Source organism: Rhinopithecus bieti, unplaced genomic scaffold (assembly GCF_001698545.2).
Source record: "Rhinopithecus bieti isolate Rb0 unplaced genomic scaffold, ASM169854v2 scaffold_65226, whole genome shotgun sequence".
NCBI lineage: Eukaryota > Metazoa > Chordata > Mammalia > Primates > Cercopithecidae > Rhinopithecus > Rhinopithecus bieti.
The window spans coordinates 465,236-489,129 of NW_016825767.1; the positions used below are offsets into that span (position 1 = coordinate 465,236).

Here is a 23,894-nt window from a genome sequence, read left to right on the forward strand (position 1 = left end):
AAATGGGAACGTTCGCAGTCAGCCCTAAGCCCCGAGCAGAGGCAGTTCCAGCCGTCAGGGTCCCTCACACAATGCTGAAAGCGAAATACACGTATTTGACGTGCCTCAGAGCTGACGAAGCACCCAAAAGCAGCCCTCACTAAAAGAGTTAAAAGAAAAAGAGAGAGGGAAGGGCAAAAACAGTAGAAGACAAACAAGTTCAGGGCTCAGGAAACTTTTCAGGCTGTCAAAAATTAGAGAAAGCTCCTTCGCTTTCTACAGGGCAGCTGCAGCCAGGTGAAAGATGGAACTGGTAAATCTCTTAAATTAAAAAAAAAAAAAACCTACTTCAAACAAGGATCAACAGCTGAGCGTAAACCACCACCCTTCATTGTCAAGAAACAACTCACAATCTTTTCCAGTGAAAAATAAACTTCAAGGGCTTTCACACCAGGAGCGAATACACCACAGATCCTGACCCTCACGTGATGGGAATTGGAGGCTCTTACAGATAAGACGCAGAGCGGCAAAGGACACACGCGTTAGGTATTAAGCATCCGTTCCTCTTTGATTTCTCTACTTCCCCAATTTTTAATCACCTAGAAGTAAAATACTTAGAAAGTGCCTATCACATTTAAGACACTGAATCATTTAAGACAAGAATCACTGCAGAAGTTGCAAAGATACTTCAAAGATACTGTCATCAACCTGCTAAGGATCCATTGAGAAGTTATACAAAAGCTTCTAACATGAGGCCATGTACATGTCTCAAACAGGACGCAAACCACAATGCTAGGTGAGCAATATTATTTTTGACTGGGGCGATGATTGCAAGCCAGATAGAGAAAGAGACATTTGGATAGGCTTTTGAAAATGGGGAGAATTCTGACAGGCAGAGGCTGGGGAGGGCTTTGCAAGAGACTCTAGGTGCCCATGTGTGCAGATCCAGAACCTGAGTGTATGGTTTAAGCAAACTGCTAGTAATTCAGTTTGGCCATATCTGAGTATATATATATGTCATTATGATTTTTCCCTGTTTTTCTTCTTTAACATTGTTCGATGTGAAGAGAAAAAGTCCACAGAAAACATGTTATCGAATTCTGAGCCTGGGGCTGAATGAATAATGTTCTTTGATTAAAAAAAAAAAAAAAAAAAAAAAGTATATGACCAAGTTGCTTCTACATTTGACTGACTCAAACTGAAACATAGCCTGGCTGGGAATTTACAGTCTAATAATTATTTCCGAATTAAAAGTTTAACAGGATTTAAATTAGGGCTTCGATTCTTCTTACGCTGGCTCTCTGAGGCCCATAAGCCTTAACAGCTTTCCCTGAGGGAATTGTTGCTAGCCTGATTCTAAGAAGCAGCTCGTCTTGTGTAATTGTCCCACTATGTAAATAAACAAGTTAAGAAAGATCTCTGGGACCCAGCATGGGACAGTTGCCTCCCATGTCAGGTAGTTGGTAATTGTCAGCCTCTTTGGATGGTTAAACAACATTTGGTCTTCTGTATGCATATGCAGGGCCCCTGAAGTTTTATTTCATGGTTCAAGTAGTATCTATAAATTCATGCACCTGCTTACCATGTTTTTGTCATTTTGTATTTCTAGGGTACTATATTTAAAGCAAATATGTAACATTATTTTCTCATTAGCATGTCATTAGTACCTTGTTTTATGCTAATGTATCGCCATTGCTATGAAACTTATACTTTTTAAATAAATTCTTTTTTGTGATCATTTAGTCCCCATGTTAGAAGAATTACCACTGAGGTGGACAGGTCTCTTGTATTAGAATCAAGAAATAGCTAATTCTCTCTCTGGCTTGTCCTCTACAGGAAACTGAGAGAGCTGGTCCTCTTCCCCAGTGAGTGCATGAAGTCCTGTGGAATCAAAGAGGGAGAGAGTACCCAAATCACAAGCATCTTCCAAGACTGACACCATATCTCTTCCTCTCTAATTCCTTTAAAAATGAAGAAGACAGATGGCACTTGTGTTCAGTTTTCACCTACTTTTCTTCCCTCCTAATCTGGTCATCAATTGTGATCTTCAGTCAGACAAACAGATGGTTACTGGGAATCAAAGACAGCAAAAGAGAAGGGAAAGGAAAGAGGAGAGAAGGGAATAGCATTGAGCACCTACTATGTGCCAGGCCTGAAGCCTTCATGGCTTCACATTTTATGTTTTTTAACGTTAATCTCCACAGCTATCACTGGAGGTATCTGATTGGATGGAAAAGAGGCTAAAATTCACAGAAGTCACATAGCAAGCAAGTGCAGAGCCTCTGTGCATCTCCAAGCTGATGCTATTTTCACTCTTTCCACTATTACACACGAGAGACAGGGAAGGAAAAACATGGCACCAAAAGGGCACTGTGGAAGTTGGAAAGGGGAGAGCATGTTGGAAGAAGAGCCTGAAAATCATCCTAATCTTATGTAACTGCCAGCGATACTGGAATGCCTACATAGAAATATGGGTATGGGGCGGCTAAAATCCCGTGATGATTGAGAGCTGGTGTCTTCAAGTAAGAAGTATGGAGCCCAGACCCCTTAATCAATCAATAGGAGCCACAAGCCCTCTTAGGAGTAACCCATAGGTGAGGACTAGAGACTCACCCCAGCCCCCAACCCTCAAATGAATAAGCAGTTCAGCTTGACCCTCTTTGCCAATTCTTCCCAGGGTAGTTTGTTTATTCTCTGCATTCTGTCCATCCTCAAGGCTAATGCTGCATATGTCTTGAGTTTCTCATAGCATTCACTGTCAATGAAAACACTCCAAATACAGTCAAAACTCTGAAATTTGACCTCTAAGCGAAACTTTTGGTATTTGGAATTTTCAAGTATTTTGATAGATGATCCCAGATTAGCGCTCAATGGAATCTTGTATACACAGGGCAGAACGCTAAGGAGTGCTTTTACAGAAGCCAGGAATGGCTCACTGTCTGCTGCCCTTTCTACTCCTTCACACACATTCCAGCCTCCTCGTCAGTCTGTTCAGAGGGAGCCAAGGTAGTTCTGCCAACTGGGAAAATGTTTGAGATACAAGTGGCAGGCGGAAAAATGCAGGGCTGATTTGGAAGGCTGCTTTCGAAATTACATGAACCCAAAGGTTGTGGGTTGATGTCAAAGCCTTCCTGTGGGCTCTGGAGGCCAGCGTTTGAGGATTTTCACCAATTGATTTGTGATGTGTGTGCCCAACTCTGTGCCAATGAACCTTCTCAATCTGCATGCATCCCATGTCCCATGCCCAGTGCAGACAAGCTGGTGATACTAACACTGGCAGCTGTGACCAGGACCCTGTGAAAGAGCTTGGCCCAGATCAGCTTTCCTAGCTCCAGACCACGGCTCTCATCTGGAGTCCAGATCCTGCCGCAAACACTTGCAGGTGGTAATAGATTTCCTTTACTTTGTCTCTCAGCCCTCCCGACTGTCTGGTGAATTCCCATCTATGGGCCTCCAGGAGCATGTGCTCTCCCTTTATGGCATTCCCTGGAGATGCAACCATCAGCTCCAGCCCATATGACAGCAACCTGGTCTGTCCTGTCCTGGGACCATTACTACACCCACCCACTCCAGCCAAACCAGAATTCTTGCATTTTCTCAGTTGTTTCACAGATCTGGAATTGTGTGATTCCCTTCTCTTCCACCCATGAGGCTCAGTTAAAACCTATTGCCTCCAGAAACACTTTCATGACTAACACAAAGCTCTTTAGTCTTACCAGTCATGTTAATACCTGTAAACCACTGTTATGTGGCACATTAATTAGACTGGCTTGTTATATGTTCACATGGAATCCATTTGTTCGTTGCAACTACTACAGGTATAAAGTTTTAACATCTTGAATTTAGAAGGAATATTAAACATTTTCTAATCCAACCACTCAACTACCGCAGTAGTTGAGCTAATTATATACCTGCATATACAGAGTGTATTATCTCACAGAGAGCCCCAAGCTACTGAAGAATGTTCTTCCTTTTAATTTCCATACACTAGCTCTGATTCTGCCATTTTGGAATCAAACAGGACAAATCTATGCTTTTTTCCACAAGACTGTCCTTCAGATGTTTGCCAAAAGCCCTTACAAGAATTTTTTTGGTGTAGTCTCACATTTTTTTCCATCTAACCACATGACTTTCATCCATTCATCCAGCTGACTGCTCTCTTTTGGATCTGCTCCAGTCTGTCAGTATCCCTTTAAAAATATGCGGGCATCTACTCTAAGCTTGGAGCTCTAGACTTGGCCCAGCACAATAGTATATGGTACATTGTGTGCATATTCCCTGCATTCAGGGCATTGTACTTTTGCTGATGCAGTCTGAGATTATGGGAGGCTTTATCTTCTGTAATCTATATTTACTCATTCATAAATTTAACACTGGATGCCTGAAAAAACAGTGTAAGTATAGTAGGTACAAATGTGAGTATGATGTGGTCTCTGCTCTCAAGGGACTGTCTGCGAGGGAAGATAGAAAAGAAACTTACCACTATACCACATGTTAAGTGAAGTGTGGGAGGCTAGAGGCCATCTCTATTGCCTCATGCTGTTTTTTATATATGATCTGTTTTAGATCATATATAAGCACATATATTAGATCATATATATCCAAGTGCATACATTGCTGGGTGCTGTTTTTGTATTTTCATAAAATCTGCTGTTACGTGACTGTTCTCTATTCTTTACTTACCAAATGATCTTTTGAACTTAAGAATAGGTCTTTAAATTTATTGCAGTAGTTGAGTTTTGTTCAATTTCTGGCTTTCTCCTCCAGCTATTTGTTTTTGCCATGTTATTTCTGGTAGCTAACAACCCCCCAACCCAAAATTATAAAAGTAAAAAATAAACTACTAATTGAATTTGGGGGAAAGGTAAAGTAAGGGCAGGAAAATAATAAAGCCAGGGGTAAAATCCATTCACAGATATGCAAGCCAAGAAGTCTTGCACATTTGCTGGAAGTGGGTGAGAATGTGGCTTAAGATGCCTCTCTGACAAAGCGAAACGGAAACAAGACCAATTACAAAATTCAGCAGATCCATAAGATGAAAAACAAAACAGTGGTTAAGATAAATACAGATGACTAGGTATGGTGACTCCAGGGAAGATTTTCCCAGGTCCTCATAAAGAATCAGCATGCCTGTAATCAGCACTTTGGGAGGCCAAGGTGGGTGGATCACTTGAGCTCAGGAGTTCGAGACCAGCCTGGGCAACAGGGCAAAAACCCATCTCTAAAAGTAAAATAAAATAAAACTACAAAAGTTAGCCAGGCATGCTTGTGAGGGTCTGTAGTCCCATATACTCAGAAGGCTGAGGTGGGAGAATCACTTGAGCCTGGGAGGTCAAGGCTGCAGTAAGCCATGAGTGTGCCACTGCATTCCAGCCTGGGCAAGAAAGCAAGACCCTGTTTCAAAAACAAACAAACAAACAAAAAAAAATCAGCACCCTCAAAAATATTGGATAAGGTAGCAAAATGTAGTTCACGGTTTCTTAACTGTATCTTCACTGTCAACAATAATATAACAAGCATTATTTAGGAAAAGTAATTTCTGTGCGCATCTTTGAAAACCATCGTTCAAGTATTCTATGGTCTGTGATCTTTTAAACCATGCCACAGACCATATCAGCACTTTCCGGCTTAAAATATTGGAGCGTTTTCCATTGCACCGAGAACAAAAATCAAACTCCTTACTTGGCCCACCAGGTCCCGCACAATCCAGCCCCTGCCAACCCCTCCCCCATCAACTCCAGCTCCCTGCTAGCGTCATCCACGTTGCTGCCTCAGTTGCCTTTCTGCACACGCTTCTCCTCAGCTGCAATGTTGCCTGGAGCCTTCCCATGGCTGACTCTTTCTCAGCCTCCAAGTATCAGCTTAACTGATGCATCCTCAGGCAAGCCATCCCTGCTGACTTCCTCTAAGTGAAGGCAGTATCAGTATTCCCTTAGAGATTCCTATAGCCCCTCCCAATTTATAATTACATTTGTATTTGCTCATGGACCTCTGTGTTGCTCATTCTTCCCAGTAGACTGCTTTGGGCAGTCTGTGTCTATTTCATTCATATTCTATACTTGATGCCTACTGTAAGGCCTGGCACAGAGTAGGAGGATATCAGTAGGATTGGTTGAACAACTGATTGAATCAGTAATTGAATAAATGATTATATGAATTTCCCCAAAGATAAAATTTAGACTGTCTAGAGGAATAGATGCTATTTTTTAAGGCAATCATTACAAGTATTATTCTTGTTGCTGATGATACAACTTGGATTGAATAAGGATTGGACAGCAGATAATTCTAGGTTTTATTCTCTGCGAAGAGCCTTAAATACTGTGATGGTTAATACTCAGTGTCAATTTGATTGGATTGAAGGATACAAAGTATTGATCCTGGGTGTGTCTGCAAGGGTGTTGCCAAAGGAGATTAACATTTGGTTTAGTGAGCTGGGAAGGCAGACCCACCCTTAATCTGGGTGTGCACCATCTAATCAGCTGCCAGCTCGGATAGAATATAAAGCAGACAGAAAAATGTGAAAGGTGAGACTGGCTTAGCCTCCCAGCCTACGCCTTTCTCCTGTGCTGAATGCTTCCTGCCCTCAAACATTGGACTCCAAGTTATTCAGTTTTGGGCCTCAGACTGGCTCTCTTTGCTCCTCAGCTTGCAGACAGCCAATTGTGGGACCCTGTGATTGAGTGAGTTAATACTTAATAAATTTCCCTTTATATCTATCTATCTATCCTATTAATTCTTTCCCTCTAGAGAACCCTGACTAATGCGAATACATGTATTTCACTTTGTTGGCTAGTGACAAAAGTATATGCTTTGACCATTAAACAGGGCAGTTTAAGGTCCCTTGTGAAAATTAGGGATCCTGGAGGGATGGGCAAACCTCTTGCTCCACAAAGAGGGGCTAAAGGGCATAAGAAAATTTGAGTAATATCTACCTTATCTTTGTATCAGTTACAAATTGTATAGGCATGCTTGCCATGCCTTTAACTAAACAATAGAGCAGCACTGAGCCAGCTACATTCAGCTGACCCTACAGATACCTCTTCTGAGAGACTTCAGTCCACTGGTCTGTGTTTTGTGGGAAGAACTATCAACTAGATATAGTGCTCCAAGCTACCTTCTTTTCTAGCCCATATTTTTCCATAGGGATACGATGGCAGAATCTTCTGTGTTGATCACCCACCAACTGACCTTCCTCTGTCTCCTGGGTTCAAGCGATTCTTGTGCCTCAACCTCCTGAGTAGCTGGGATTACAGGCACGCGCCACCATGCCCGGCTGGTCTCGAACTCCTGACCTTCCTGACCTCAGGTGATCTGCCCACCTTGGCATCCCAAAGTGCTGGTATTACATGCGTGAGCCACTGTGCCCGGCCTGTCATGGTGATTTGAATACTAATCTATCTTATTAATTGAAGAAGGGGTATCGCATAGGAAAGTACTTATGCATTTTTTTTTTTTTCTCTTCATGGGCATCTTTTCCCCCATATCAGAGGTCATCTATGACCTTCCTCTGATGGGCCAGTCTTGCTACCTTACCAAACTGGGAGACTGTGTTCATGTAGCTTCATTTGCTCTTCGTGGACTCAAACTGCATCTGGGTTATCAACCGTCTCTGTTTCTTCATGCTCATACATATCTCTTTAATAATTCATTTTACTGGAGATTTTAACAAATTTACTATCTAGTATTTTCTAGAACCTACTTATTTTTGTCCTCAATGAAAATAAAAGCAATTGCTTATTTTATTTTCAACGAATTGCTTAGATTACTAGAAGAGAATTTTTAGTCTTTTAGGTAGAATTTGTCTGCACTTAGAGGCTTACCTTCATTTACTTTAGGTAGGATTCTATAACCTCCTCCCATCTTGAACAACAGTGAATATATTTTCTTAATGTTGACTCAAATTATAATTTGAATATGAAATGAACACTTGCTCATTGAAGAAATCCTATGATGAATCCTTTGGATAATCTTCTGATCATCTGCTTTGTAAATATTTGGGATTACCCAGTGAGAGGCACACCATTATTACGATTGTCTGCTGACCTGTTGCCCTGTATTCTGTCTCCATTCTTATATACAGTCCCTTTCTTCATGGTGTCAAGCAGCAGTTGGGAATTGAGTACGGCCCATGACTGTGGAGGAATAAAGGCGCGGGAGGAATAATGCAATTGCAATTCTTAGATATGCCTTCTTGGATAAATGCAGCTCAGTATACCAAAAAAATATGATAGAATGTTTTCCTTCCATATTCCTAATATAAGATCGTCAATCTGTACTTGAAAGTGGTGCTGAGAAGAGTAGCAACATTTTAAAAATTCTGTGAAGAGAAGAGCACTATAAATTTGAGACAGTAGCAAAATATCCCCTAGAGGTCTAGATTTAGGCATCATGTAGCTCTGAAGTGACTGGAAGACACATTTTAGGGTAATGGCAGGACAGCAAGGGGAGGCTCCTCTTTTGAGTTAAGAGAAATAATTTAACCAAAAGTGATCCTGGGGTAATAAAAAGATTTTTTTCTGGCATCTTGTTTGTCATCAACAGAGACAAAGTCACTAACTCATCTTACCATTTCTTTTACCTTTTCTTATTCAAATATTTCTAACGTATTCTTCATGCCAGGCACAGGGCTAGACTCTGATGGTACAGAGAAGAAGAAGACACTCTCTCTCTTCTCAACAATAATTTATCATGGCAAAACAGGAGGACAGTGACAATTACAGGACTGCGTCGCTGGTGCTATAAGAGAGGTGTGCAGAGGGTGCCCGGGGGAGCAGAGGAGAGATGACTACGTCAGAACAGAATAGAGGCATTCTGCATGGCAGAAAGGTGGTGCAGGTGCCTGGAGGGATGCATACCTGGGTGAGAAAGCTGGGAAGCTGATATAGGGGAAAAGATGCCCATGAAGAGAAAAAGAAATGCATAAATACTTTCCTGTGCGATACCCCTTCTTCAATTAATAAGATAGATTAGTATTCAAATCACCATGACAGGCCGGGCACAGTGGCTCAGGCATGTAATACCAGCACTTTGGGATGCCAAGGTGGGCGGATCACCTGAGGTCAGGAAGGTCAGGAGTTCGAGACCAGCCGGGCATGGTGGCGCGTGCCTGTAATCCCAGCTACTCAGGAGGTTGAGGCACAAGAATCGCTTGAACCCAGGAGACAGAGTTTGCAGTGAGCTGAGATGGTGCCACTGCACTCCAGCCTGGGTGACAGAGCAAGATTTCATCTCAAAAAAAGAAAAAAACACCATGACATAGGAGATCTCAAGGACAGCATGCATGGTGATGGGTGTGTTAATTCCACTGCAGGAATCACCACACAATGTATCCCTACCTCAAACTATCTTGCATACCTTGAAGATATACAATCTTTATCAGTCAATTAAATATTTTAAAATTTAAAAATAATCATGATACAATACCTCACATAGTGACGTGTGTGTGTGTGTGTGTGTGTGTGTGTGTGTGTCTGTGTGGTGACAGTTGAGATCTACTCCCTCATCAAATATTCAATAGAGTCTTATTAATTACAGTCACCATGCTGTACATTAAATCCCCAGAACTTATTTATCTTTTAATGGAAAATTTGTACCCTTTGACCTGCATCTCCCCATTCCACATCCCCTGTCACTGGGCCCAGCCTCTGGCAACCACCATTCTACTCTCTGCTTCTAGAGTTCAACTTTTTTTTTTTTTTGAGGCAGAGTTTTGCTCTTGTCACCCAGGTTGGAGTGCAATGGCGTAATCTTGGCTCACTGCAACCTCCGCCTCCCAGGCTCAAGCGATTCTCCTGCCTCAGTCTCCTGAGTAGCTGGGATTACAGGAGTCCACCACCACGCCCAGCTAATTTTTGTATTTTTAGTAGAGACGGGGCTTCACCATGTTGGCCAGGCTGATCTCGAACTCCTGACCTCAGGTGATCCACCTGCCTCGGCCTCCCAAAGTGCTGGGATTACAGGTGTGAGTCACTGCGCCTGGCCAAGTTCAACTTTTTAAAATTCCACATGTAAATGAGATCATGCGGCATTGGTCTTTCTGTGTCTGGCTGATTGCACTTAGCATAATGTCCTCCAGGTTCATTTATTTTTGTGCCTGTTTTGTACAGACACAAAAATAATGGAGGAGTTCTTTCCCATTAGAGAATATGTGTGTATGCATGAAGATGCAGAGACTCCTGAGATTTTTCAACCATTTATCTTTATAGCGTGATGCTTATCACAGCACGCAGTGACCTCTGGCCCATCTCCCAGAGCACCACCATAATCACAGTGTGTCTTCTGGTTCAGATCTGTTTAAACAGATCTGGTATAACACAGATAGCCAGGCATGGTTACCTACTCCTTAATGGCCCCACCAAAATGACTCAACACTAATCAATCACAAGAGAATATTTACTGAGCACCAAAAATGTATTTGCTGCACAGAAAGATAGAACATATCAAAAGCTACTCACAATCTTCAATGACCTTAAAACCCTCTCTTTCCTTCCCTGACTTTGGGAGTCTCAAGTGCTGTCCTTGGCCTTGGCTTGTTTCTTAATATGGCTTGCCTTGGGAAAATCCATTCCCAGCACTCCGTTAATCAGCCAGTGCATTGTTGTATGTGAAAAAATGTAAGACCAAAACTGTGTGGTATATACTATGATTATAATGTTTTGAAAATTAAAAAAAAAAAAAGGCATGTTTGAAAAAAAAAGTTTAGAAGAAACTGCACTAAAAGACAATCATGACCATTTTAGGATGGTGAAATGATGGGTGATAATTCTTGAATCTCAGTTTTTAAAATATTCTGTTGTATGACTAGGGGATCAGGCCTAACCGATGATTTATGACAGGGGTATGGAGAAGAAACCTCCGTCTTAGCTTATTTCCAGTTGCCTCTGTGTACTGCAGATGGAAGACAGAGAGGGAACAAAAATCTGCACAACAATGATAGATACGGTCTTACATGGCTTTAACTCCCCAGTGTCTAATGCAGTTATGCAAAACTCCAGTGTTCAAAATAATTTCATCTAAGAAAGAGAAAACAAAAAAAAAAGTTTACGGATTCCTCTTTCAAAATGTCTCTCATATCCATTCCTTATTACATGATGTGTCCTGCACACAGGGACCTGCCCTCCTGCCTGGAGCACACGGATAGTTTTATAGTTTTACTTGGATCTCTGTGTCTAGTCTGGCCCCATCCCATCTACACTTTTTTTTTTTTTTTTGAGACAGAGTCTCATTTTGTCACCTAGGCTGGAGTGCAGTGGCTCCAGCTCACTCACCATCTCAGCTCACTGCAACGTCTGCCTCCCGGGTTCAAGCAGTTCTCCTGCCTTAGCCTCCCAAGTAGCTGGGACCACAGGCATATGCCACCATGCTCAGCTAATTTTTTTTTTTTTTTTTTGGTATTTTTAGTAGAGACAGGGTTTCACCATGTTGGTCAGGCTGGTCTAGAACTCCTGAACTCAAATGATCCGCCCACCTCGGCCTCCCAAAGTGCTGGGATTACAGACGTGAACCACTGTGCCCAACCCCCATCTACACTTAATGCCACAGTTTAGCTTCTCAGGAGACCACTGCAGTCATACCACCTGCCTGCCACAAAACACCAAATAACGCACCACCTTTACCACTTACTATGTAAGTCATTTAGCTTCTTAGGGGCTCTCTTTCCATATCTTGAAAAAATGGTTTATAAGTATATGAGCACATACGTGCGTATATACATATATATGCACACATACACACATCTTATATGAATATATATAAGCAGACCAACTCTATATGATTATCAATTCTTTTTCCATTATTTCAGTCAACTAGATCAGAATCTAAGCCAAGCAAAAGGATTTTGTATCCTATCTTGCATGTAGCCTTTTGGAGAAAGATTGAATGGGCATGGCAAGAGCTGTCCACTGCACAGTTCCAATCTCCAGATGTAGAAAACTCTCTTTATAGCTAATTCCTGGTTTTAAAACCAGAGATAAATTCCATAGAACAGCCTTACAATATTTTCTTAAAGAGCTGATATTTACTGCAGATTTGCAAATACAGTCTTACACCACATAACAATGTTTTGCTTAATGACCGTGGTCCCATAAAATTACAATAGCATATGTTTACTGTACTTTTTCTATGTTTAGATATGTTTAGATACATAAATGCTTACCATTGTGTTACAACTGCCTGCAGAATTCAGTACAGTAACATGCTGTGCAGGTTTGTGCCTAGGAGCAATAGACCACCCCATGTAGCCTAGGTGTGTTGTAGGACTTGTGTGAGTACATTCTATAATGTTCACACAACAACGAAATCACCGAATAATGAATTTCTCAGAACATGTCCCCATCATTAAGCAATGCATGACTATACACTTCGGCATATTAAAGCTCCAGGCTCACCACAACGAGCCAAATCTATTTAAATGACACAGTGGTGACGCTAGGAACCATTTACCTAAAGCAGTCTAAACGCTTTTTAGCCAAACACTACCTAGGAAATTACCCAGAAGTACTATTTCTACTAATGCACCTCAAATTCAAATTTTAAAAGGAACCATTAAAGACACTATCCTTCTCTCAGGATGCAGGAAGAGGAAGTGACTTTAAAGGAAAACAGCAAAACAAAATGAAACAAAACGAAACAAAATGTGGCCCATAATTTCTCAAACCCGGGCCTGGGAGGTCCCTTGAGGTCCTGTGTGGTCAGAGTTGGGAAGTTATCCTGTGGTTTTGTTGAATTCTGCACAGAAGCACCCCATGTGCACTGCCCTTTTACCCTCGTGTCCTAAGGAGCTAGGTGAATGGGTCCAGGCGTTTGGAATCACTTTCATTTAGTCACGATTTCATGAATGCCTACTCTGTGCCAGGCAAAGTTCTTGGTGCTTGGAATGCATCAGTGCATAAAACAGACATCATCTCTGTCGTAATAAAGCTTAAGATTTAACCAGTGAACATAGTAATGTGAAAGTTATTAACTTGTGATGGATGGGTCACTGGAACCCTACAACTGCATGCAATATGTTGGGTGTATATTCACTTTTCTAGAACACGAGGCTTTTAGATTTCATCACATCTTCAAAGGATGCTGGAACACTCAAAATATTTTTTAAATGGCTCTAAAGTATGGTTCAAGAACACCTAGAAATGTGGCTTTGGAGTCAAGTTAACTTTTATTCAAAGTCAGGCTCTGTTATTTATTTATTAGCTACATAAGCTTGGACAAATCAAATTAGTTCATTTTTCTGCACCTCAGTTTTCTGAGGCCTGCAGGTACCCTAATTGGTTTTGCTCCCACTTCCTCTTGCAGCCTTAAATTCACAGCCTCCTTCTTGGTCTCCGTATTCCAGGGACAGTGGTCTTTCTCTTCCAGAGGCTTTGAACATGCACTTCTCTCATGCTGAGCTAAAATGCTAACCATCCCTGCAGTGGCATAATGAACACTGCTCAACACTTATTTCCTAAAGGATGCTTTCCATCTTCCTAAGCAGCACCCTGTACATCTCCATTGTAGTCTCTGTCACACTTGCCCTGTGATGTTTTGGGGACGCGATTATTTGATTAATATCTGTCTATTTCCCTAGCTTGTACAATCCATGAAGGTAGGGACCATGTGTCTTTCTGCTCATCACAGCATTTAGTCCAGTGTCTGGTACATAGGAATGGACAATAAACTTTGATAGAATGAAATCCTGGGTGAAAGACAGGTGGGAAGGATGATATTTCCACTCGGCATGTGTGAATTGCACAAGGCGTCTGATTACTCAGCACAGATGGAGCATGAGGACCGGCGTCCTGACGGTTACTTTATTCCACTTCCCCCGTGCTGCCTCCTGTCTTCTCTCTCTTCTTCTGGATATGACTTTATGTTCTAATTAATAGTGTCTAATATGCCTTTTACTTCATTATGTTAAGTCTTTGTGTATAGAGGGGCTGACCTGTGAAGACTCAGAGCTGCTGATGTATACCAAATGCCATTCCCAATCAAGTTCTTCTGCAGGAAATTTCCACCTTGAGTTTCTTTTTCTTAGAAAGTCTGGACTCGCCCATTTCTTCTTAAATTGTTCTCAGAATTATAGCCCTTCCTTCATATACTTGTGCCTGTGGGCAGGAAGCATGCTCAGAAAGGCTTCTCGTGTGATAATTGAAGTAGAATTAAAGGAGGCAGGACTGATACAAGCACAGAGGCATCATTAAGGCAAAGGAAAGTGATTGTACTCCCTGATGATAATTAAAGTCAGAGAAAAGATGAAACAAATTCACACCTACCCGGAGGAAGAGGGCAAGAGGGAAATAATGATGACAACAGCAACACTACCTGATGCCGAATACCTTCCACGGCCTGGAACTGAGAGACTAAGAGACTCTAAAATGAAGAACTGACAATAATATGTGTTAAATGTAAATAAATACAGAATTTGGGCTCATTCACCCTCATGACTACAGTGCTGAAGTAATGATAGCTCATGTTTTTAAACACGTATGTGTCAGGCACTATTCTAAGGGCTTTACATACATATATCTCAACTAATTCTTTTCTTTTAAATTTTTACATTTAATTTAATCTTTCTTTTTTTTTTTTTTTTTTTTTTGATACAAGGTCTCACTCTGTTGCTCAGACTGGAGTGCAGTGGCATGATCATGGCTCACTGAAGCCTTGACCTCCCAGGGCTCAGGTGATCTTCCCACCTCAGCCTCCCAAATAGCTGGGATCATAGGCATGAGCCACCCCCACCATACCCAGCTAATGTTTGTATTTTTGGCCATGTTGCCCATTCTGGTCTTGAACTCCTGCATTCAAGCAATCCTCCCACCTTGGCCTCCCAAAATGTTGGAATTATAGGCATGAGTTGCTGTGCCTGGCTTTATCTCATCTAATTCTACAAGCAAACCTATGAGGTAGTTATTGTTTTTTCTTCAATTTACAGATGAGGAAACTAACCTCCTGTCTTCCTGCTCTAGTTGTTTGCATATATAGCTGTCAGATTAATCTCCTAAAGTATAGTTCTGATATATTGTTCCTTCTACAATATCATTCTGATATATTATTTTAGAATATCAAGAGCTTCCCCCACTGGTAAAAGGACAACGTCCAGATTCTTCAGTCTGGCATTAAAGGCCCATCATGGTAGCCTTTCTTGTTGTCACCTTAAAAACCTTTAAAATCATTCATGTTTGAAGGAAAGTCCACCCCTGCTCTCAAAGCCTATGAGGCTCTCTTCTCACTCCTTCAATCCCCACTCATTTCTCAAGACCTGACTCCGAGGCCCCCTTTTCTGGGACACCTTCTCAGGCCCCTCCTGTGTGTACCACCTCCTCTTTCCTCCGCATTCCCACGAGACTTATTTCTGGCATAGTCATTGGACCCTTCACTCTGTGTTGCTTTTTCGTCATCTCTTATTGCTCTTGTATGAAAAACTTCTTGAAACCCACAATATCCCATGCACATGTTTGAACCTCTCTCGATGCAGCCTAGTGTCTCCCTCAGAGAGGTGGTGTGGTATATCAGAAGGACCAAAGCTTGGGCACCAGTGAGACTATGATTCAAAACCTGGTTCCTCTTAATGACTGAGTGACCCAAGACTTCACTTTATCCATCTTAGATTCAGTGTCCTCATCTGCAAAATAAATGGTAGTGACACATACCTTGCATCATACAGAGAGCCTCTGACATATAGTAGGGTTCAGTAAATTATCAAAAGTTTTGATTGACAGATGATGTAATAACTACTGACCAGGTTCCTCAAAGAGCCTGAAGTCACACAAGGTATATTCTGTTATATACTGGAATTTAAATACCATTATATTCTGGCACTTAAACAGGGGGAGATGAAGGGAGTATGCTGTATGCCAAAGACAATCAGGGAGATTATTGCTTCAAGCTGAAGTGCTAAAGGAATGAAAAGCACTGTGCACACTCAGTGAGAAGGTCTTATAGACACCTTCTGTAGTTGAACCATCATCCCAGATGATGTCTGATGACAAAGTCTTCTTACTAGAACCCTGGAAACCTTACCTAGGACCCTGGGGCAGCAGGACTCTTAGGAGACTTCAATTACTCAAGGTGAGGTCAAGAACCAGCAGTATGACATCACCAGGAGCTTGTTGGAAATGCAGAATCTCAGGCCCCACCCCAGACCTACTCAATCAGAGCCTACATTTTAACAAGATTTGCAGATGACTTGGCACAATGAAGGCAATTTTCTAATGTAGCTCATTTTTTCATCAATAAGGAAAAGGACTGTGTGGATTTTCCCATGTTGTGAAATCCACTGACTGTAGACACAGCACAGGCCGAAGGCCCTTACTGAGGTTTTAGATCTTGTTACTGAGCCATAGATGTCTACATGGTTAGCAAATGTTTTAGGAATTGCTCTGATAGTTTCTATTTTATTTACATCATATATTAAATATAATTTATTGTTAAAAGTAAAATTATTTTTCTTAAAGATTTTATTCATTTGGATGGCTTTGAGTTCTGAAAAGACATAAGGTCTATTTTCAGACACCAAAACACTTTAAACTCTTGTAGGAATGTGTTTTTGTGCTTTACATTAATTTCATATAATTAAATTTTGAAGCCTTCCCTTTTAAATCTTGAAAGAAACATCTGTCAACATTCCATGTAATAAAAACCCCTTAAAATACTGGATTTTCCCAGTGGACATAAAGATAAGAATTCTATGTAATTTTTAAACTCCACATCTCTGAATCAAAGAATTCTGTAACTTTAATGTGTGAGTTTTAAATATATATAAGTAAATGTCCTCCCGGACAGCTATACCTTCTGAAATTCTGTCTAAGATCTACCCTAAATAATATAAAAATTGATACATTTTATTTATAAGTGTATTGTACCCCCACAAGACATTGCCTTACCCACAAGTGAACCCCAAAACATTTTGTTTTACTTCTCTTTAACTCTTTAAATTCCATCATAGCTATTTGTTTACTTTTAGCATCTCCTCTATATAGGCTAAAAAGGAAACATTAACAACATTCATCGGGCAAAGATTTACTGATCATCTACCATGTGTTTGAGGCTGAGAATGCAATGGTGAACAAAATCCATACAGTTAGTACCTGCTTCAGGGATCTTATGCTGCAGCTAAATATTAAGAGTGTTGAACACAACTGGCTGAGGAAAGAGCCTGCGAGAGGTTGGAGGATTTCATTCATACAGTGAGAGCTATCAGCCCCAAGCTTTTTTTGTTGCTGTTGTTGTAGAGATGAGGTCTCACTATGTTGCCCAGACTGGTCTTGAACACCTGGCTTCAAGTGATCTTCTTGCCCCAGCCTCCCAAAGTACTGGGATTATAGGCATGAGCCACAGCAGTCCCAAGCTTTTGATGTCAAATTAACCAAGATTGCCAGGTAGGTACATTTCTCCATTCCTTCATAATACATTTAATGAGCACCTACTTTACTGCAGTCACTAAACACACAAATAATTGACAGATAAAGATTCAGAATGAGTTAAGCAGAAGTGTTCCATATAAGCCTGGAGATAAATCTTAGATTAGGTAGAGTCTCATATCTTTTACATCTCTGTGTCCTCCACAGTAACTAGCAGGACACTTTACACAGAATAAGCGTATACCTTCTGAATCGAGAAGGCGAAATTTACCTTGTAGAGTGGATAGCGAATCAGCAGTAAATGTCCCCACTGGTAAAACATATCCATGCTGACTACACGTTTTATCAATTAATTCCACAAGTATTTGTTCATTATTAGCAAGTACCTACTATGTGCTATCCACTATACTAAATACCGAGCATAAAGAAACAAAGGGCATAGATTCTTCTTCCATGGAGTAGACAAGAAATAATGGCAATTATAATACCCTCTGTAAGTCTCAAGACATATTAAAGCACAGGGCTCTATGGAAACCTGCAGACAGGCCTTGCCATCATGTGGAGGATTAGCAGTAAGGTATTTGGGGAGGCTTATGATCCAGTTTAAAAGCTGGCACACATTCTCTCTATGTGCATCTTGGAGGTAGATCCTATATCTACTAAAGTCTGAGATATGCATTAAAATCACAGATTTTATATTAATCCTTCTGTGCTTATACCCATCACTTCTTCCATTGGGAAGCACACATAAAAATGAGAATCTTCTAATCAATATTGTGAAAATGGCCATACTGCTTAAAGTAATTTATAGATTCAATGCTATTCCCATTAAACTACCATTGACATTCTTCACAGAATTATGAAAAAAAAACACTTTAAAATTTGTATGGACCCAAAAAAAGAGCATGTATATTGAAGACAATCCCAAGCAGAAAGAACAAAGCTGGAGACATCAAGCTACTTGACTTCAAACTATACTACAAGGCTACAGTAACCAAAACAGCATGGCAGTGGTACAAAAACAGATACATAGACCAATGGAACAGAATAAAGATCCCACAAATAAGACTGCACATCTACAACCATCTGATCTTCAACAAAGCTGACAAAAACAAGCAATGGGGAAAGGATTCCTTATTTAATAAATGATACTGGGAAAACTGGCTAGCCATATGCAGAAAATTAAAACTGAACCCCTTTCTTACACCTTATACAAAAATTAACTCAATATGAATTAAACACTTACATGTAAAATCTAAAACTATAAAAACCCTAGAAGAAAATCTAGGCAATTCAAGACATAGCCATGGGCAAAGATTTCATGACAAAAACATCAAAAGCAATTGCGACAAAAGCGAAAATTAACAAATGGTATCTAATTAAACTAAAGAGCTTCTGCACAGCAAAATAAACCATCATCAAAGTGACTAGACAAACTACAGAAAGGGAGAAAACTTTTGCAATCTATCCATCTGACAAAGATCTAATATCCAGAATCTACAAGGAATGTAAACAAATTTACAAGAAAAAAACAAACAACCCCATTAAAAAGTGAGCAAAGGGCTGGGTGTGGTGGCTTACACCTGTAATCCCAGCATTTTGGGAGGCTGAAGTGGATCACTTGAGGTCAGGAGTTCGAGACCAGCCTGGCCAACATGGTGAAACTCCACGTCTACAAAAATATAAAAAATATAAAAATTAGCCAGGCATGGTGGTACATGCCTGTAGTCCCAGCTACTTGGGAGGCTAAGGCAAGAGAATCACTCAAACCCAGGAGGTGGAGGTTGTAGTGTGCCAAGATTGTGCCACTGCACTCCAGCCTGTGTGACAGAGTGAGACTCCTTCTCAAAAAAGAAAAAGAAAGAAAAAAAAAGTGGGCAAAGGACATGAACAGACATTTCTCAAAAGAAGACATTTATGCTGCCAGCAAACATATGAAAAAAAGCTCAAATCACTGATCCTTAAAGAAATGCAAATCAAAACCACAATGAGATACCATGTCATGCCACTCAGAATAGCAATCATTAAAAAGTCAAGAAACAACAGATTTTGATGAGGCTGCAGAGAAAAAGAAATGCCTTTACACTGTTGGTGGGGATGCAAATTAGTTCAACCATTGTGAAAGACAGTGTGGCAATTCCTCAACGACCTAGAAGCAGAAATACCATTTGACCAAGCAATTCCATTACTAGGTATATATATATATATATATATACACACACACACACACACACACACCCAAAGGAGTATGATTCATTCTGTTATAAAGATATATGCAAGTGTGTGTTCACTGCAGCACTGTTCACAATAGCAAAGACATGGAATCAACCCAAATGCCCATCAATGATACACTGGATAAAGAAAATGTGGTACATATGCACCATGGAATACTATGCAGCCATAAAAAGAAATGAGATCATGTCCTTTGCAGGGACATGGATGGAGCTGGAAGCCATTATCCTCAGCAAACTAATGCAGGAACAGGAAACCAAACACATGTTCTCACTTATAAGTGGGAGCTGGACGATGAGAACACATGGACACAGGAAGGGAAACAACACACACTGGGGCCTGTCAGGGGATGGGGGAAGGGAGAGCATCAGGATAAATAGCTAACGCATGTGGGGCTTAATACCTAGGTGATGGGTTCATAGGTGCAGCAAACCTCCATGATACACATTTACCTATATAACAAACCTGCATATCCTATACATGTATCTCAGAACTTAAAATAAAATAAAATTAACTTTAAAAAATAAATGAGAATTGTCTTGGTCACAGACTACCATTTATTGTTCATTTATAATTAAATATCTTAAACAATTACTGGTAAAAGAGCAATTGTGGTTTCCTTACTACTCAATTTTTATCAAAGGGATCATTATTTACAAGTTTCTGGGCAGAATTCCATTGTTTCATTCCATCATTGGATTTCTTGGCCTTCAACACAAAGGGGCTATATTTGGAGAGACAGGAGTCCTGCTCCATGTGGAGCTTTGTAGTAGCATTTGCTTCAGGACACCTGGCAAAACACTCTACTGGTAGTTTCTGGAAAAAGAACAATTAAATCATAGCCATCTCCTCTGAAAATGATCATCATCATGGTTTTAGAATGTCTGTTTCCCAATTAGCTGTTGCTTATTTCTTCCTTTGACTATTTCTTCTAACTAAAATGTTCTTTTACATATAAGTGGTATACAGAGAGTGCATGGCAAAAATAGAGCTGAAGACTGTGTTGAGGCCAGTATGCCTGAAACAGACACAAGTATAGGGTTTATAGTATATATATATATTTTTTTTTTTTTAAGTGTTGGAAAAGCATCTATCAATATGCATATCTGCATTTCTTCCATGAGCTAAACTTCAACCCCACTAATTACTTGTTTATTTTTCTAATTTCTTTTCCTTTTTCTTTTTTCTTTATTTTATTTTATTTTTTATTTTGAGTTGGAGTTTCCCTCTGGCGTGATCTCAGCTCACTGCAACCCTTACCTCCCGGGTTCAAGTGATTCTCCTGCCTCAGCCTCCAAAGTACCTGGGATTACAGGTATCTGCCACCACGTCCAGCTAATTTTTGTACTTTTAGTAGAGATGGGGTTTTACCATGTTGGACAGGCTGGTCTCAAACTCCTGACCTCAGGTGATCCACCCACCTCAGCCTCCCAAAGTGCTGGGATTATAGGTGTGAGCCACCGCGCCTAGCCTATTTTCTAATTTCTAGTCAAATGTCTTGGCAAAGCATGATTTGTCTCATGGGAATACCCATTTCCTCCCATAGCATACCTGATCATTGTATGCCCACAGTAAGTGCAAGCTATGAGCCTCTTCCAAGCTCTGAGGTCAGTAAGAGCCCCAATGAACCTGATGGACACTTTGCCTCTTAGCAGACTCTCATAAACTACATTATTCTGTGATTCTCTAACATGCACAGCTTTCTGTGGACTTAATACTGACCTCAGATGAGCAATTCAGATTTAATGAGAAACACTGGATGTGTACAAGGCATGACACTAAATTCCAATAACTCAATACATTTTTTGAATATAAAAGCTCTAGCCAGGTTTTGATAGAGAAAAACCTAACATGACAGCTCCAGTCCCGCCTCCTCCATGAGCCCTCCTGGGATGATACACCCACTCTCCCTTCTCTGAACTCGTAATGAGTTTGAAGTGAAATTAGAGAGTTGTGGATGCAAGCAATATATCCAGAGCCCAGAGAAAGCAGCAGAGCTGGAGGCAGGGAAGTTAGAGTCTTCACAATCAAGTTGATAATGAAAAGTGGGGTGGTGGGTCAGCTCTCAGCTGTATGCAAGGAGACACCTGACCAATTAATGTCTCAGGATGAAGGTCAAGACCAAGAAAAGGCAGGAGAGAAAAGCTGGTGCAATGATAACACTTTCAAAGCACAGAATGAGCCACTGAAGCAGAAGGTTTGCAAAGAGGAGAGAGCAGAGAGAACAGCCGTATTCAACTACTGTTTCATTGAAACACTGTACACTGAATGAGAACCCTATAAAGCACTGATAATCTGTAACAACTGCCCTGTGTTCAGGATTTCCTAGTCCCACTCAGGACATTTGCCACAGTTTTGTAGAATTTGCAATGTTTCTTAGACTGCACATAATATTATAGCAGAAAAGACAGCAGGAAATACTGATATTCTCCACTGGGAATGAATGAATGGTACAGTCTCTTCTGAGTCCCTCCAACAGAGGGATTGGGGATGGGGAAAATACATATTCTTAAGCTCTGACCCACCTGTTCCTGTGTGTTTTTCCTTCATGTGGAATAACATTTCTTGATCTAGCTCTGTGAATGATCTATCTTTGATTCATTTTTTACAACTTTTATGTAGGGCCTATTGACATCATGCTCTCCTGAGAGGAGAAAGTGGATGGATATAGAGAGAGCAACGACTTGGCAAAGGCTTTCTTCTTCCCAGTGTGTGGACAGTTAGAATACTGGGCCACACTGAGTTCTTTTCAACTGCAAGTTAGACGGCAGCAGGCAGCTGGTGCTCACTTGGTTCTTGGGAGACCATGTTGCTAACACCCTCCTGGATGCATTGATGGCCCTAATTCCCCCTTTGCTAGCAACGGTTCTGGTGGTTCTTCCAGCTATCAATGAGTTTAAGATAAGACTGCAGGAAAAGAAATAATTATGGAATTGCAAAAGGGAAACATATTTTACAAAACATTTTCATAGGATTACAATAGAATATTTTGCACTCTCCAGCCTCCTTCTTTATAAGTGAAAGTTACACAACTCTAGGCTGTAATTCAGGAAAACTGCACAGACTGATAAATAGCAGTAATTATATCATTGAAGGCAACTGAGCAGGAAGGTTAATAAAATACTGCCAACTCTCTTGCGATATGAAACTTGCATTGCTGGTTCGTCTTCTTTATTTTATAAAAAAATAACAAACCAAATGAATGTGAGCATTCATGAAATATCATTAATATTCTGAACTTTTTGAAAATAGACTGCTTGCTTATTCACTTTGAATAAAATTCAATATGCATATTGAATTTTAATATATAATCTTTTCACCTTCTACTCATTGTGTATAATACTTCTCAGAGGCAGCAGGATGTAGTAGAAAGTAGTCATGCATCACTTAATGATGAGGACATGTTCTGAGAAATGTGTCCTTAGGCGATTTCATCATTGTGCAAGCATCACAGTTTGCAGACAAACCTGGATGGTAGAACCTACGACACACCCAGGCTATCTGATATGGCCTAGTGCTCCTAGGCTACCAACCTGCACAGCATGTTACTGTACTGAATACTGTAGGCAACTGTAACCCAATAGTAAGTATTTGTGTATCTAAGTCCATCTAGACATAGAAACGGTAGAGTAAAAATACAGTATGAAAAATAGGCTGGGTGAGGTGGCTCACCCCTTTGATCCCAGCACTTCGGAAGGTCAGGGCAGGAGGATCACTTAAGCCCAGAAGTTTGAGACCAGCCTGGGCAACATAGTAAGACACCATTTCTTAAAAAAAAAAAAAAAGCTGGGTGTGGTGGCGTGCACGTGTGGTCCCAGCTACTTGGGAGGCTGAGGTGGGATGATCTCTTGAGCCAGAGAGGTCAAGGCTGCTGTGAGTCATGATTGCACCACTGCACTCCAGCCTGGGCAACAAAGTGAGATCCTGTCTCAAAAAAATAAAAATAGGCCCGGCGTGGTGGCTCATGCCTGTAATGCCAGGACTTTGGGAGGCTGAAGTGGGCAAGTCACGAGGTCAGGAGATTGAGACCATCCTGGCCAACACGGTGAAACCCCGTCTCTACTAAAAAAAATACAAAAAATTATCTGGGCATGGTGGCAGGCGCCTGTAGTCCCAGCTACTCGGGAGGCTGAGGCAGGAGAATGGCGTGAATCCAGGAGGTGGAGCTTGCAGTGAGCTGAGATCGCGCCACTGTACTCCAGCTTGGGTGACAGAGTGAGACTCTGTCTCAAAATAAATTAAATAAATAAATAAATAAATATAATTAAAAAAATAAAAATAAAGATAAAAAAAGTACACCTGTGTAGGGCTGCTCCATTATAATCTTATGGAAGTACTATCATA

At 40.8% G+C, this 23,894-nt stretch overlaps 1 protein-coding gene across 3 annotated transcripts in view; it reads right to left on the reverse strand.

The window, feature by feature from the left end:
- The window catches only part of STARD13 (StAR related lipid transfer domain containing 13), a 570,036-nt gene that overhangs the window by 191,086 nt on the left and 355,056 nt on the right, over positions 1-23,894 (reverse strand). The gene's annotated exons all lie outside the window — the stretch shown is intronic.